Genomic DNA, 13855 nt, shown 5'->3' with positions numbered 1-13855 from the left:
CTCTATATTTTACTATTCTGATGGTTCAGTTCTTTCTTTTGAGAGAGAGAGAGAGAGAGAGAGAGAGAGAGAGAGAGAGAGAGAGAGAATTTTTTTAATATTTATTGTTGAGTTTTCGGAGGACACAACATCTTTATTTGTATGTGGTGGTGACGATTGAACCCAGCACCGGATTCAGTTCTTTAAATCCAATTTTATGCAAAGTTCTTTGTTTCACCTATGTTGAGGTTGTGAGGACAAGAGGGGGGAAGGGTAAAGAAGAATGGATGAAGAGCGAGAAAAGAAAAGTATGAAAAAAAGGTATCTCAGAACTCTGCTTTCTTTTCTTGCAGTAGTTGGAATTGTCTATTCCTAACTAGAGTCTCTGTGCTCCGGGTGGTTGAGGTAGCCAGTGTGAGAGGGTTTGTGCTTCTACCGGTAGCCTCTCTATACTTAGTCTCTGAGATGGAAACCAGATACCTGTACAGTTGCTGCTCCCCAATGATAGCTATGCCCCACAAAAAGCTTGTGAGAAAAATCTTGAGTTATCACAACTTGAGGTAGGGGAGTTGGAAACCAGGTACCGGAGCAGCCACAGAACTGAGCCGATATCCATGCCTACTGATAGATGTTGAGTAAGGTTTGAAAAATGGATTCCATATGTTACCTGTGTAGGGTGTTTGGTGAATTGGGTGGTTCTGGGGTGACCTTGTGCCAAGTCTAGAGCTTGTTCTAGTGACCCCCAAGCAAAGCCTCTGTGTTCTGTGCTGCCTACCTTCTGTGCCGAGAGCCCCAACCCAGCTGAGTCTTCCCTCTAAGCCCAGAGCGCCCATGAGGCCAAGACTTCCAGTTGAGCCTTGAGTGAATGCACAGCAGAGACTTATATCTGCACTGAGAGCATCCATATGGCGGAGTCTTCTGTCTGTGCTGAGAGTGCCCATGTGGCCCTAGTTTTCTTCAAATTTTTATGATACTGGAAAGGATTCATCTTTTACTTAGCTTTACTATGCTCCACAGTTTAGGGCCTTGTTGGTTCAATGGTTCACTGTCAGGAACAGTTTGTGTTTTAAGGTTTCCCTTCATTATGGCTTATTGATGTGAATGAAAATTAAGCTGGAAATCAAACAGGGTTGGTAGGAGGTGCTTGAAACTTCACACAATGAGTTCTCATTGGGCACTCCCTGGGTTCTTTCTTTTGAAGGTAGGCCAAAGATGAAGCATGCAAAAGCAACTGTATCTGAGAGCCCTTAAGGAGAAAACAGAGAAATATGCACATACTGAAATAAGTCTCCCAATGATTTGATCAGATTTTTTGATACAGGCACAGTATTCATCTTTAAGCTTGCCCCACTAGACTCCCCAAGTTTGGGAATTCTAGGATCATTGGTTCTCTATACAGATAAGATTTAGTGTCACAGTTAGGGTTAGGGTTAGATTTAGAGCTAGTGTTAGAGTTAGAGTTATTTTTGTTCAAATTTATTTGATACTGGATTCATCTTTTCCCTATCCTTACTATGCTCACCAGGTTTGGGACTTCTAGATTCTTTGGTTCACTGTCAGGAACAGTTTAAAATTTCACTTCATTTTGACCTATATGGGTAAATGGAAATAGAGCTTGAAATAAAACAGAGTTGGTTTGAAAGTTTGCTTGAAACTTCACACACTCAATCAGTTCTCAGTGTGCATTCTCTGGTTTGTTTCTTGAGAACTTAGCCATATGCTCAAACAGAAAGAAATAGCTTCATCTATGAGTGCTTTAGAAGCAAGCTTCAATATTTTTGGTCAAATTACTTTGATACTGTACAGGATTCATTCTTTACCTAGCCTTAGTATGATCCCCAATTTGAGGCCTTTAAATTCAACGGTTCACTGTCAGTAACAGTTTGAATTTTTAGGTGTCACTTAATTATGGCCTATAGTTTTGAATGACAATGAAGCTGGAAATCAAAAAGGGTTGGTACTAGCTGCTTGGTACATCACATACTCAATTAGTTCTATGTGGGCACTCTCTGCTTTCTTTCTATTGAATATAGGCCAAAGAAGGAGCATTCAAAAACAACTTTATCCAAGAGTACTTTAGGGGACAACAGGGAAATAAGCATGTAATGAATTACCCCCCACAATTATTTCTTCAGATTTCTTGATACTGTGCATAATTCATCTCCTAGCTTGCCCCAGTAGGCTTCACAACTTTGGGACTTCTATGATCAAAAGTTATCTAAACAGGTTATGGTTCATGTTATTTTTAGGGTTAGGGCTAGGTTTAGACCTAGTTTTAGATTTAGAGTTAGTTTTGTTCAAAGTTCTTTGATACTGGGCAGGATTCATCTTTTACCTAGCCTTACTATGTTTCCCAGATTTGGGCCTTCTCAGTTCAATGGTTCTCTGATAGTAATAGTTTGCATTTTAAGGTTTCACTTTATTTTGACCTATATGGTAAATGGGAATGGAGCTCAAAATTCAAAAATGGTTGGTGCTAGCTGCTTCCAACCTCACACACTCAATCATGTCTCTCTGTGCTCTCTCTGATTTCTTCCTTGTGAAAGTAGCCTAAGCTGAAGCATACAAAAACAACTTTATCCAAAAGCACTTTAGAATAAAACAAGGAAATATACATGGACTGAACTACTTCAATCAATTATTTGATCAAACTTTTTTGATCCTGCACTGTAATCATCTGTTACTTTTACCCACTAGGCTCTCCAAGTTTCGGCTTTATATAACCAAAGGCTCTCTAAACAGGATAGGGTTAATGTTAGGAGTAGGGTTAGAGAAAATGTTAGGATTAGAGTTACTTTTGTTCAAATATCTTTGATACTGGGCAGGATTCATATTTAACCAACCCTTACTTTGTTCCCCTTCTCCCCTTCTTTGTTTAGGAGACCACTGTCATGAACAGTTTGTATTTTAAGATTTCACTCTATGTTGACCTTTATATGTAAATGGAAATAGAGCTGGAAATCAAACAGGGTTGATGCTAGCTGCTTCAAACTTCACAAACTCAATCAGGAATCTGTGGGAACTCTCTGGTTTCCTCCTTGTGAGTGTTTCTCCAATCTGAAGCATGCAAAGAAACTTTGTCAGACTGCACTTTAGGAGAAAACAGGGCAACATAAATGTACGTAAGTACCTCCCCCAATTACTTAGTCAGATATTTTGGATACTTGGAAGGACTCATCTGTTAGCTAGCCACACATTTGGGATTTCTATGACAAAGGTTGTCTAAGCAGGTTAGTTTAGATTTAGGGTTAGGGTTAGAGCTAGGTTTAGAGCTAGTCTTAGGGTTAGTGTTAGTTTTGTTCAATTTTTTTGATACTGGGCAAGTTTTATCTTTTATGTAGCCTTACTATTTTCGAAAGATTTGGGCCTTGATTCAATGGTTTACTGTAAAAAAAAGTTTGTATTTAAAGTTTCACATTAATTCGCCCTATATGGGTAAATAAAAATGGAGCTGGAAATCAAACAGGGTTTGTTCTAGCTTCTTGAAACTACACAATCAGTTCTCAGGGAGCGTTTTCAGGTTTGTTTCCTGTGGAAATAGCTCTCAGCTGAAGTAGAAGAAACAGATTTTTCTCTGAGCATTTTAGGAGCAAGCAGAATTCCCATTTACTAAACGAGCTTCGTATTTTTTTGGTCAGATTACTTTGATACTGTACAGGATTCACCCTTGATCTAGCCTTAGTAGGTACCTAAGTTTGGACCTTCACGATTCAATGTTTCAGAAACAATTGGAATTTTTAGGTTACACTTTATTATGGCCTATAGATATGAATGGAAATGGAGCTGGAAATCAGACATGGTTAGTGCTAGCTGCTTGAAATTTCACACAATCTGTTCTCTGTGGGCACTCTCTGGTTTCGTCCTAGTGAAAGTTTTCCAAAGCTGAGGCATTCAAAAGGTATTATCCAAGAGGACTTTAGGAGAAAACAGGGAAATATGCATGTACTGAACTACCACCCCCAATTATTTGGTAAGATTTTTTTATACTGGGCAGAATTTACCTGCTAGCTTGCCCTAGTAGGCTCCCCCAAGTTTGGGAATTCTATGATCAAATGTTCTCTATACAGGTTAGGGTTAGGGTTAGGTTTAGGGCTATGGTTAGAGCTAGTGTTAGGATTAGAGTTAGTTTTGTTCAAATTTCTTTGATACTTGGCAGAATTCATCTTTAACTAGCCTTACTATGTTCAGTTCAATGGTTCGCTGTCAGGAACAGTTTTTATTTTAAGGTTTCACTTCATTTTGACCTATATGGGTAAATGGAATTGGATCTAGAAATCAAACAGGGTTGTTGCTAGCTGCTTCAAACTTCACACACTCACTCAGTTCTCTGTGGGCAGTCTGTGGTTTCTTCCTTGTGAATGTAGCCCTAAGCTGAAGCATGCAAAGCAAGTTTATCTGAGAGCACTCTGGGAGAAAAGCGGGAAATATGAATATACTGAAATACCTCCCCCAATTATTTGGTCATATTTCTTTGATACTGTCCAGGATTCATCTACTAGCTTTCCCCACTAGGATCTCCAATTCGGGGATTTCTATGATCATAGGTTCTCAAAACATCCTACATTAGGGTTAGGGATAGAGTCAGATCTAGCGTTAGTGATACAGTTAGATTTGTTCAAATGTATTTGATAGTGAGCAGTATTCATCTTTTCCTTACTCTTCTTATGTATGCCAGGTTTGGACCTTCTCAATTCAATTGTTCACTGTCAGAAACAGTGTATATTTTAAGGGTTCACTTCATTTTGACCTCTTTGGGTAAATGGAAATTGAGCTTGAAATCAAACAATGTTGGTGCTAGCTGTTTGAAACTTCACATACTCAATCAATTCTCTGTCAGTACTCTGATTTCGTCCTTGTGAAATTATCCTAAAGCTGAAACATGCAAAAATAGCTTTATCCAAGAGCACTTTAGGAGACAACAGGAAAATATGCATGTACTTAACTACCTCCCCCAATCATTTGGTCAGATTTATTTGATACTGCACAGTATTCATCTTGACCCACTTGTCTCCATATGTTTGGGACTTCTATGATGAAAGGTTCTCTTAACAGGTTAAGGTTAGTGTTAAGGTTAAGGTTTTGGCAAATGTTAGAGTGAGTGTTAGTGTTAGAATTCGTTTTAGTCAAATTTCATTGATACTGGGCAGGATTCATCTTTTACCTAACCTTACAATGTTTACCAGTTTTGGACCTTCCTGGTTCAAGGTTCACTGTCAGGAAGAGTTTGCATTTGAAGATTTCACTTCATTTGAACCTATACGGGTAAATAGAAATGGAGCTGGAAATCAAACAGGGTTGGTGCCTACTGCTTAAAAATCAAACACTCAGTTCTCTGTGGGCACTATTAGGTTTCTTCCTAGTAAAGTTTTTTTCACAGCTATGGGATGCAAAAGAACAGTATCCAAGAGAACTTTAGGAAAAAAAAAACAGGGGAAATAGGCATGTACTGAAACACCTCCCCGAATTATATTGTCAGATATCCTTTGATACTAGGAACCCCAAATTTGGAACTTCTATAATCAAAGGTTCTCTAAACAGCTTAGGGTTAGGGTTAGGTTTAGGGCTATGTTTAGAAATAGTGTTAGGGTTAGAGTTAGTTTTGTTCAAATTTCTTTGATACCAGGCAGGATTCATCTTTTACCTTGCCTTACTATGTTCCCCAGGTTTGGGGCTTCTCAGTTCAAAGTTCACTGCCAGGAATAGTTTGTGTTTTAAGGTTTCACTTTATCTTGACTTATACGGAAAATTGGAAATGGAAATGGATAACAAACAGAGTTGGTGTTAGCTGCTTGAAACTTCACACACTCAATCAGTTCTCTGTTGGCAAACTCTGCTTTGTTCCTTGTGAATTTAGCCCTTTGCTGAAGCATGCAAAGCATAGGTTGAGGCTTAGGGTGATGTTTAGAGCTAGGTTTAGTGTTAAGGTCAGAGTCAGGGTCAGGGTTAGTTTCAGAGTTAGGGTTAGGACTCAAATTAGGGCTTAAATTAGGGCTAGTTATAGGGTTAGAGTTTGGATTAAGCTAAGAGTTATGGTGATGGCTATGGCTCAGTTTTGTTTTATGGCTAGGGCCAGTGTTAGGGATAAATTTTGGATTAGTTTTAGGTTTAAGTCTAGTGTTAGGGTGAGGTTTAGGCTTAGGGTTAGGGTTAGATTTAGAGTTATGGTTAGATCTAGGGCTAGGGTTAGGGTTGGGCTAGGTTTATGATAAGGGATAGGGTTAGAATTAGGGATATGGCTAGGACAAGATTTAGATTTAGACTTAGGACTAGGCTTAGTGTTAGTGTTAGGGTTAGGGTTACAGCTAAATTAGGTCTAGGAGTAGGGCTAGGCTTAGTGTTAGGTTTAGGCCTAGGGGTAGGGCTAGGGTTAGGATTAGCATTGAGGTTAGGGTTAATTTTAGGGGAATTGGTGGTTTATACCTAGCTTTAGGGATAGGGTGAGTGTTAGAATTAAGATTAGGGCTAGGGTTAGTGTTTGGGTTAGGATTAAGGCTAGGTTTAGGGCTAGATTTTCTGTTAGGGTTAGGGCTAGGGCTAGGGCTATGTCAGGTCTAGGGTTATGGTTAGGGATAGTTTTAGGTTTAGCTATGGTAGGTCTAGTGTAAGGGTTACATTCATGGTGAGGGTCAGGTTTAGAGCTGGGGGTATTATTAGGGTTAGGATCAGGGTTAGGTTTTGATTTAGGTTAATGTTTAGGGTTAGGACTTGAATTAATATTAGGTTTAGGCTTAGGGTTAGGGTAATAAATTTGGTTAATTTTAGGTTTCATTTAAGTTTTAGGATAATGGATGGGTTAGGTTTAGCAATAGAGTCAGGGTTATCATTAGGCTTAACATTATGTTTAGTGAAATGGATAGATTTAGAGGGAGAGTTAGGGATAGGTTATGGTTTGGATTAAGTCTAGAATTAGGGTTAGGTATATGGATAGGGATAGGGTTTGGTTTAGGGTAAGTGTTAGGTTTAGGGCTTTGGTTATGGTTAGGTTAGGGTAAGGATTATTGTTTGAGCTAGCATTAGGGGTAGGGTGAGGTTAAGTTTAAGTTTAGGTCTAGGGTTATGTTTATGGTTAGGGTTTGGTTTATGGTTAGGGATATGGCTAGAGTTTTCATTAGGTTTAGCATTAGGTTTAGGGTAATGGATAATATTAGATTTAGGGTTAGGGGTTAGGGTATGGGTTAGGGCTAGTTTTAGGTTTTGGTTTAGTGTAAGGCTTAATGTTTCAGGTAGAGTTATTGCTATAATGATGGTTAGGTGCAGAGTTAGTTCTAAGTTTACCTTTGTGTTTAGGGTTAGGTTTAGTGTTAGGGATAGGTTTATAATTAGGGTTAGGCTTAGGTTTAGGGTAATTGATAGGCTTAGATCTAAAGTTCGGGCTAGGATTAAGGTAGAATTAGAGCTAGGCTTAGGGTTATGGTTTAAGATAGGGCTAGGTCTATGTTTAGGGTAAGGGTTTGGCTTTGAGCTAGGGTTAGTTTTAAGGTAAGGGTTAGTGTTAGGGTTAGTGTTAGGACTAAGGTTAGGTTTAGGTTTATGCTTGGGTCTAAATTTAGGCCTAGGTTTAGGGCTAGGTTCTGTGTTATGTTGAGTGCTAGTGTTAGCACTATGGGTAATGTAAGAGCTAGAGTTATGCTTAGTGCTAGTTTTAGGGTTAGGGTTATGGCTAGGTCTAGTGTTAGGACTAGGTTTTGGCTTAGGGTCAGGTTTAGAGCTATGTTTAGTGTTGAGGTCAGGGTCAGTGTTCAGGATAGGGTTAGGGTTTGAATTAGAGCAAGAATTAGGACAAGTGTGAGGTCTAGGTGTAGGATAAGTGTTTGGTTTTGGTTAACTGTTATTGTTAGGTCTAGAAGTAGGTTTTTGTTTAAGTCTAGGGCTAGACATATACCTATACTTAGGATTAGTTTTTTGTTTAGGTCTAGTGTTAGGGATAGTTATAGGTATGGGGTTACAAATAGGGCTAGTGTTAGGGTTTGGTTTAGGGTTAGGGTCAGGTTTAGACCTAGGGTTACTGTTAGGGTCAGACTGAGAGTCAGGGTTAGAGATAGCGCTAGAATAAGGGCTAGGGTTAGGACTAGTAAAAGGTTAGAGTTTAAGTTAGGCTAAGGATTAGGGTTAGGACTAGGGTTAGCATTTGGTTTAGGGTTTGGCTTAGGGTAAGGGAAAGGGTTAGAGCTAGGGTAGGGCTAGTGTTAAGGTTAGGGTTAGGGATAGTGTTAGGGTTATGATTAGGGTTAAAGGTAGGGTTAGGGCTCAGATTAAGTGTAGGATTTGTGTTTGGGTTAGGACTAGTGTTATTAAAATGGCTAATGTATGAACGAGGTTAAAATTAGGGCTAGTTTTAGAGTTAGGGTTTAGACTAGGTATCTATTTAGGGTTAATTTAATGTTAGGGTGATGTTTAGAGCTATGATTAATGTTAGGGTCAGATTCAGGGTCAGTGTTAGTTTTAGAATTAGGATTAAGGCTATGTGTAGGTTTAAGGTTTGGTTTAGGTTATGGGTTATGTTCAGGGAAATTGCTTGGTTTTCTTGTATGGCTAGGGCTGGGGGTAGGGCAAGTTTTAGGATTAGCATTAATGTTAGGGCTAGTGTTAGGGTTTGGTTTAGGATTATGTCTATGGTTAAATATAGAGTTAGGTTTAGATTTAGAGTTAGGTTTAGATCTAGGGTTAGGGCTAGGGCTAAAAATAGAACTAGGGATAGGAATAGGAATAGAGTTAGATTTAGTCTTAGGGCTAGGGTTAGGGTTACAATAGGATTGAATTAGGGCTAGGATTAGCGTTAGGCTTAGTGTTAGTGTTAGGCCTAGGTTTAGGGCTAGGTTAGGTTTAGATTTAGGGTTAGGCTTCGGTTTAGGGTTATGGTTGGGTTTGGGTTATTGTTAGGTTTAGGGTAAGGGATGGAGTTTTAGCTAGGTTTAGATCTAGGGTGAGGGTTAGCATTAAGGTTAAAGCTCAGGCTATGGTTTGGTTTAGGACTAAGGCTAGGTTTAGGGCTAGGATTAGATCTAGGGCTAATTTCAATTTCAACCTTACAGTTAAAGATAGTTATGGATTAGGTTTATGGCTATGTCTAGTGTAATGGTTAAGTTAAGGTTAGGTTCAGATTTAGAGGTAAGGGTATTATTAGGGTCAAGGTTGCGATTAATGATTGCGATAGGTTAGGTTTTAAATTGAGGGCTAGAATTAGCATAAGTTTAGGATTAGGGTAATGATAGGATTAGGTTTAGGTTTCAGTTTAGTTTTAGGATAATGGATAGGGATAGAATTAGGGATAAGGTTAACTTTAGGCATAGAGTTAGCATTATGGTCAGGTTATGTTTAAGTTAATGTATAGGGTTAGATCTAGGATTAGGAATAGGATTATGATTATTATTAGTGCTAGGGTTAGGGTTAAGGTTTGGTTTAGGGTTAAAGTCTAGTTTAGAGATCGGTTTAGAGCTAGGTTTTGGGTTAAGTTAGGGCTAGGGTTAGGGTTACAGCTAATGTAAGGACTAGGGTTACAATTAGTGCTAGTTTTAGGGTTAAGTTAGGGCTAGGTCTAGTGTTAAGTTTATGTTTAGGGTTAGGGTGATGTTTAAAGCTAGGGTTAGTTTTAGCGTCAGAGTCAGTGTCAGAATAAATATTAGGGTTCGGCTTAAAACTCGAATTAGGGCTAGGGTTATGGATGAGGTCAATGGCTAATCTAAGAATAGAGTTAAAATTAGGTTCACTTTTAGGGTAAGAGTTAGGGGTATGTCTAGTGTGAGTGTTAGGTTTAACGTTAGGGTAATATTTAGAGATATGGTTAGTTTTAGGTTATGAGTCAAGGTCAGGTATAGGATTAGGACTCAATTTAAGGATAGGGTTAATGTTAGGTTTCGGTTTAAGCTTAGGAGGGTGTTTAGAGCTAGGGTGATTGTTAGGATATGAGTCAGGGTCAGAGTTAGTTTTAAGATTAGGGTTAGGACTCGAATTAAGGCTATGGTTAGGTCTTGGTGTAGTGTAAGGTTTTGGTTTAAGTTGAGGTTTAGGATTAGGGCTATTTCTCAGTTTTGTTTTACTGCTAGGTTAGGGTTAGGGCTAGCTTTATGATTAGAGTTAGGGTTAGGGCTAATGTTAGTGTAAGGCTTATGATTAGGATTAGGGTTAGGTTTAGAGTTAGGTTTAGATCTAGGATTAGGGCTAGGATTTAGGATAGGGCAAGGGTTAGGGCTAGGTTTTTGCTTACGGTAAAGTATAGGGTTATAACTAGGGATAGGACTAGTGTGAGAGAGTTAGTCTTAGGGCTAGTTTTAGGGTTAGGTTGAGGGATAGGGTTAAGCTTAGAATTAGGGCTAGGGTTAGGGTTAGATTTACGGACAGTTCTAGGTTTATATTTGTGGTAAGAGTTAGACTTTGAGCTAGGCTTAGGACTAAGGCAAGAGTTAGGTTTGGGTTAGAGCTAAGGTAAGGCCTAGGATTAGCTGTAGGTTTTGTACTAGGTTTAGGCCTATTGTTAGGGCTGAGGGTAATGTAAGAGCTAGGGTTATTATTAGGGCTAGTTTTAGGGTTAGGGTTATATCTAGGTCTAGTGTTAGGTTTGTATTTTTCAGTTAGGGTCAGGTTTAGAGGTAGGTTTACCATTAATGTCTGGGTCATTTTTCGGATTAGAGTTAGAGTTAGGGTTAAAGTCAGATTTAGGATTAGGATTAGGTGTAAGGGTATGGTTATTGTTTGGGTTATGGTAAGGATTATTGTTAGGGCTAGGACTATGTTGTTTTTTTCATCTAGGGCTAGAGTTTAGGTTGGGTTTAGGATTAGATTTAGGTGTTGAACTAGTTTTAGGGTTAGGTTTATGTATAAGTTTACCGGTAGGGCCAGTGCTAGGGTTTGTTCTAGGGTTAGGGTCAGGTTTAGACCTAGGGTTATTTTTAAATTCAGAATAAGGGTCAGGTTATCATTAGGATTTGGGATAGGTTTAGAGCTTAATGAGGCCTAGGGTCAGGACTATTAATTGGGTTAAAATTTTGGTTAGCCAATGGATTAAGGATACGTTTAGGGTTACCATTAGGGTTAGGGTTTCACTTAGGTTAAGGAATAGGTTTAGAGCTATGTTTAGGGGTAGAGTTACTGTTAGCATTATGTTTAAAGCTAGGTTTAGAGCTCTGATTAGGGCTCATTATTGTGTTAGAGTTAGGGCTATGGTTAGGACAATGGCTAATATAAGATCTTGGGTTACAACTAGGTTTAGTTTTAGGGTTACGTTAGGGGTAGGTCTAGTGTTAGTGTAAGGTTTAAGGTTAGATTGATATTTAGAGCTAGGGTTAGTTTTAGAATATGAGTTAATGTCAGGTATAGGATTAAAACTTAAATTCGGGTTAAGGTTAATGTTACTTTTTGGTTTAATATTAGGAGGGTATTTAGAGCTAGAGTGAGATTTAGGATATGAGTCAGGGTCAGAGTTAGTTTTAAGGTAAGGGTTAGGACTAAAATTAAAGCTATGGTTAATTCTAGGTGTAGTGTTAGGGTTTGGTTTAAGTTAAGTTTTATGGTTGGGGCTATTGGTCAGTTTAGTTTTACTGCTAGGGTTAGGGTTAGTGCTAGTTTTATGATTAGCCTTAGGGTAAGGGCTAATGTTAGTATTAGGGTTACTCTTAGGTTTAGGGTTAGATTTAGAGTTAGGATTATGTCTAGGGTTAGAAATAGTTCTAAGGATAGGGCAAGGGTTAGGGCTAGGTTTAGGGCTAGGATTAGATTTATGGTAAGTATAGTGTTAGAACTAAGGAATAGGGTAGTGTGAGAATTAGAGTTAGACTTAGGGCTAGGGTTAGGTTTAGGTTTAGGTATAAAGTTATGTGTAGGGCCAGTGTTGTGTTAGGGTTTACTCTAGGGTTATGATCAGGTTTAGACCTAGGGTTTGTGTTAGAGTCAGAATAAGGTTCAGGATTAGCATTAGGGTTTAGGATAGGATTATAGCAAGAATGAGGGCTAGGGTCAGGACTATTAATATATTTAGGATTTTGGTGAGCAGAAGGTTTAGGGAAAGGTGTATTGTTAACATTAAGGTTAGGATTTCACTTAGGTAAAGGATAGGTTTAGAGCTAGGGTTATGGCTAGGATTAGGGTTAGGGTTAAAGCTAGGTTTAGGGCTCAGATTAGAGCTAGTTTTTCTGTAAGAGTTAGGGCGAGTGTTAGGGCAATCACTAATATAAGAACTAGGATTACAATTAGGGTTGGTTTTAGGGATAGGGTTATGGTAGGTCTAGTGTTATGGTTAGGTTTAAGGTTAGGGTGATAATTAGAGCTTGGGTTAGTGTTAGGATATGAGTCAGGTTCAGGGATAGGGTTAGGACACAAATGAAGGCTAGGTTTATTTTTAGGTTTTGGTTTAATGTTAGGATACTGTTTAGAGCTAGGGTGAGTTTAAAATATTAGTCAGGGTCAGGGTTAGTTTTAAGGTTACTGTTAGGACTCGAATTAAGGCTAGGGTTAGGTCTAGGTGTAGTGCTAATGTTTGGTTTAAGTTAAGGTTTAGGGTTAGGGCTATTTCTTGGTTTTGTTTTACTGCTAGGGTTAGGGTTAGGGCTATTTTTACAATTAGCATTAGGGTTAGGGTTAGTGTTAGTGTTAGGCTTAGGCTTAGGGTTAAGGTTAGATTTGAGTTGGGGTTAGATCTAGGGTTAGGGTTAGGACTAAGGATGGGTCTAGTGTTAGGGCTAGGGTTAGGGTTATGGTAAGAGATAGTGTTAAAACTAGCAATATGGCTAGTGTGAGAATTAGAGTAAGTCTTCAGGCTAAAGTTAGGGTTAGGGTTAGTGATAGGACTATAATTAGGGCTAGATTAGGGTTAGGGTTAGTGTTCAGCTTAAGCATAGAGTTAGGGTTAGATGTAGGATTAAATTTAGGGTAAGGGATGGTGTTATACCTAGGTTGAGAGGTATGGCGTTGTTTAGAATTAGGTTTAGGGCTATGGTTAGGGTTAGGGTATTAATTAAGTTTAGGTTTAGGGAACTATAAGGGCTTGAGTTTGTATTACAGTTAGGCCTAGGGTTATAAGTATGGCTAATTTCATACCTAAAATTATGTTTAAAAATAGTTTTAGATTTAGGAATATGGATACATCTAGTGTAAGGTTTTGCTTAGGGTCAGGTTGAGAGATAGGCATATTATTAAGGTCAAGGGCTAGGTTAGGGTTTGGGATAGGTTAAGGCTTAAAGTTAGGGATAGAATTACCTATAGGACTAGGATTAGGATAATGTTAGGCTTAATATTAAGAAACATGCTAGATTTAGGAAAATGGATAGGGATATGTTTAGAGATAGGCTGAGGTTTAGGCCTTGGGTTGGCATTAGGTTTAGGGTTATGGTTATTATAATGGAAAGAGTTAGAGCTAGGGTTAGGGCTAGACTTATGGTTATGATTAGGGCTAGGGTTAAGGGTAGGGTTAGGTTTAAAGCTCAGGTTAGTGCTCAGATTAGGGGTAGGTTTTGTGTTAAGTTAGTGCTAGTGTTGGGGTTATGGCTAATGTAAGTACCAGGGTTATGAATAGGGCTAATTTTAAGGTTGAGATTAGGGCTAGGTTTAGTGTTAGTGTTAGGTTTAGGGTTAGGGTGATATTTAGAGCAAGGGATAGTGTTAGGGTCAGAGTCAGAGTCAGGGTTAGTTTTAGGGTTTGGCTTAAATCTTGAATTAGGGTTACGTTAGGGGTAGCTGTATGGTTAGGGTTTGGTTTAGTTTAAGGGTTCGTATTAGAGCTATGGCTTGGTTTTGTTTTAGGAATAGGTCCAAGGTTAGGGCTAATTTTAGGATAATGTTAGGCTTAGGGCTAATGTTAGGGTTCAGCTTAAGCTTCGGATCAGGGTTAGATTTAGTTAGATATTGATCTAAGTTGAGTGCTAGGGCTATGTATAAAGCAAGGTTT

Source organism: Urocitellus parryii, chromosome 5 (genome assembly GCF_045843805.1).
Source record: "Urocitellus parryii isolate mUroPar1 chromosome 5, mUroPar1.hap1, whole genome shotgun sequence".
NCBI classification, from domain to species: Eukaryota; Metazoa; Chordata; class Mammalia; order Rodentia; family Sciuridae; genus Urocitellus; species Urocitellus parryii.
Note: the sequence above shows the minus strand (reverse complement) of the source record.